Raw genomic sequence first — 3,540 nt, forward strand, 5'->3', positions numbered from 1 at the left:
GCAGCTTAGATTTCAGGGATAGTTAGGCTGGAGTTTGAAATATCTTCTCCCAAAGATTCAGATGCTTAAGGATTGGGCCCGGCAGATTGAGCTAAGAAAGAGGATTCAAACTCTTGGTCACAGAGTTTATGAATGGGCGTTTAGGAGTGAGATCCGACTGAGGGGAATAGGCTCTGGACCTGCTCCTGTGGTCTGTATCTAATCCTCTCCTTCTCTTCCTCTCTCCCCATCTTCCCATATTTCTTCCCTTCCTTCCCTTCAATTCTCCTTCTTCCTACCTACCTCTTTTCCTTCCTCCCTCTGGCTCACATGAGCTAAGTGGCTATGATTTATCCAGCCTTGGACAATGACTTGCTAACCATCATTCCCCAAACTGGGAAACCAGATGGCCATGAACTTAAACCTAAGAAACAGGAAACACAAACAAATTATCTGTCCTACAAATGGTTTCCCACATGTATTGCCACAGCTATGAGAAACGGACTAACACTGTAACCTTTGAAAAGGTTCTGAGGCAAGGAGATGAGAAGAAAGGCTCCTGGAGGTAGCAGTTCTCTGTGATCAGCACTAATAAGACCCTTAGCCCTGGGCTTCCACTTAAGCTCCCGTCTCTCACGAGAGACCAGAGAAGGGCAGTTCTGCCTCAAAGTAAAAGTCTTAATCACCTTCCTGCAAAGTAGTTATCTGACAAAATGACTTACATTTACCCCAAGATACTAATTCACTTTCCCAGCTCTGAGAAACACTGTGGTAACATCCACAGACTCCTGGGGAAGGAAAACAGCTCACAGCAGCGCTAACAAAAACAACAAAAATGCTCTCAAGAAAACAGACACACACATAGGCCTTTCTTTACTCTCCTTTTTACAATTTGACAGCATGGCATGTGGGCTGAGTAGGTTGCGGTAGTGAATATTTTATCAAATTTTTGACAAGGCATCCATCTCACTGTAGGATGAGGCCCGATCTTAAATCATCTCAGACAGTTTTGCTTCTTAATTAGACAGTCAATACACTACCAATTGGGAGATCTGAGTTATACTTGGCATCTGAGATGGCCGCAATCATTGGGAAGTTGAATCTGGTCCAATTAAATTCTCCTGATACTTACTATCTCTTCAGTTCTGTGAGACAATTGGGTAGTCACACAGCAAACAATATTAATTTTAAATGAGTCAAGGCAGAATAGAAACAGCAGAGCCTGTTTTCAGCCTAAACCAAGACTTCAGTTTAGAATGGAATTGAGTTGACATGCATCGTCCCTGTAAGTATGTACACATTCTGAGGTCAGTGTATCCCATCCCTTCATTAAGACTGACAATTCCTATTGCCATGCGGCCTTCATGAGTATTACTTCTGTCAGAACAATTTTCAGCCAGTAAGCTCTTGATTGTATGTCAGAGTTCTAATTAAATTTGAGATTTGGGTTTTAAAATTAATGGACAGTAGTTAGCTCCTGGTTATATTTTAGGTAGTGCAAAATAGCTAGTTTCAGAATACTTTGAAATGAAAAATGCAACATGCCTAATCTTTCTCTAACCACAGCTTGTTAGAGTAACATAGCTATTGCCCAAACATATTTCAGTCAAGACAACCATGACACAGTTTGAGGGTAAAATGCATCTTACACAATTAAAATAAAATAGCAACAATAAAATCTAAATGTTGTGCTATAGTCCTGGTTTTCTATGGTGGCTTGGAAAAATAAATTTTATGTGCTTCCAAGGTTAGTTTTTTAGTTTGTTTGTTTTGGGGGGGTTGTTTGTTTGTTTGTTGTTTTTAAATATGGTCACTTGGAGATGGCTCAGTGACTTCCTTCCTCTTGCAGTGAAAGAATTTGGTTCCCGGCACCCACATGAGTGTGCTCATCCCTTACTAAAACATTGTCCGAGGTTTGATACCCTCTTCTGGACTCCATGGGCATATGTATTCATAAACACACACGCACACACACACACACACACACACACACACACACACACACATTTATAAACGTTCACAACTTAAAAAAGTAAACGTTATAGCTAATATCCACTTCTAAATTATACACACCATGTTTGTCTTTCCGGATCTGGGTTACCTCACTCAGGATGATGTCTTTTTTTCCTAGTTCCATCCATTTGCCTGCAGACTTTACAATATTTTTAACAGCTGAGTAATATTTCATTTTGTAAATGTACTATGTTTTCTTTATCCATCTTTTCATTGAGAAACATTATAGGTTGTTTCCAGGTTTTGGCTATTGCAAAGAAAGCTGCCATGAATATAGTTGAGCTAGTGTCTTGGGGTAGGATGAAATGTCCTTTGGCTATATGCTCAAAAGTGGTATACCTGTATCTAGAGGTAGATTGATTTTCAGTTTTCTGAGAAATTGATATATTGATTTCAAAAGTGGCTGTAGAACTTTGCACTCCCACAACAACTTCCCAGCATGAGCTGCCAATTGTGCTTTTGATCTTAACCATTCTGGCAGATAGGAACTGGCACCTACCATTTATTTTGATTATATTTCCCTGATGGCTAAGATGTTGAATATTTCTTTAAATATTTCTTGGTCATTTGAGATTCCTGAGAATTTTCTGTTTAGACTTGTACCCCATTTTTAATTGGATTACCTGGTTTGTTGATGTCTAGTTTCAGGAGTTCTTTGTATATTTTGGAAGTTAGTCCTCTGTCAGATGTAGGGTTTGTAAAAGTCTTTTCCAACCTAGGCTGCCATTTTGTCCTCTTGTATTGTCCTTTGCCGTACAGGAGCTTTACAATTTCATGAGGTCCTGTTTATTATTATTGACCTCAGTGCCTGAGTCATTGGTATTCTGATTAGGAAATTGTCTCCTATACCAACGTGTTAAAGGCAACTTCCTACTTACTTTTCTATCAGGTTCAGTGCATCTAGTTTTATGTTGAGGTCTTTGGACTTGTACTTGACTTTTATGTAGGGTCAAAGATACATATTTATTCACATTCTTCTACATGCCAACATCTAGTGAGACCACCTCCAGCTGATAAAAATGTTTTCTTTTTTTTGTTGTTGTTGATTTTTTTTTTTTCCCGGAGCTGGGGACCGAACCCAGGGCCTTGCACTTGCTAGGCAAGCGCTCTACCACTGAGCCAAATCCCCAACCCCCAAAAATGTTTTCTTTTATCCATTGTATAATTGTAGCTCTTTTTTTTTTTTTTAATAAAAAACCAAGTGTACAAAGGTGTTTGGTTTTACATCTGAGTCTTTCTTTTCTATTCCATTGACAATCCTTTCTGGTTTTATCCCAATACTATGAGGTTTTTATTACTATAGCTCTGTAGTAGAGTTTGAAATCAGGGATGGTGATATCTCCAAAAATTGTTTTATTGTGCAGGATTATTTAGGCTGTGAGTAGAGCTCAAGGAGGAAAGACAGGAATCTAACTGGGAGGGGGAAATAGAATAGATAGTGCAGGTGGAATAGGGGTGGATAGGAGGCAAACAGAATGCATCAGATTTATGGAGAATGGAGGGAGAGAGTACTGAGGGAAACAATAGGAATTGGGGTACATTTCAGGG

Source organism: Rattus rattus, chromosome 2 (genome assembly GCF_011064425.1).
Source record: "Rattus rattus isolate New Zealand chromosome 2, Rrattus_CSIRO_v1, whole genome shotgun sequence".
Classification (NCBI taxonomy): Eukaryota; Metazoa; Chordata; class Mammalia; order Rodentia; family Muridae; genus Rattus; species Rattus rattus.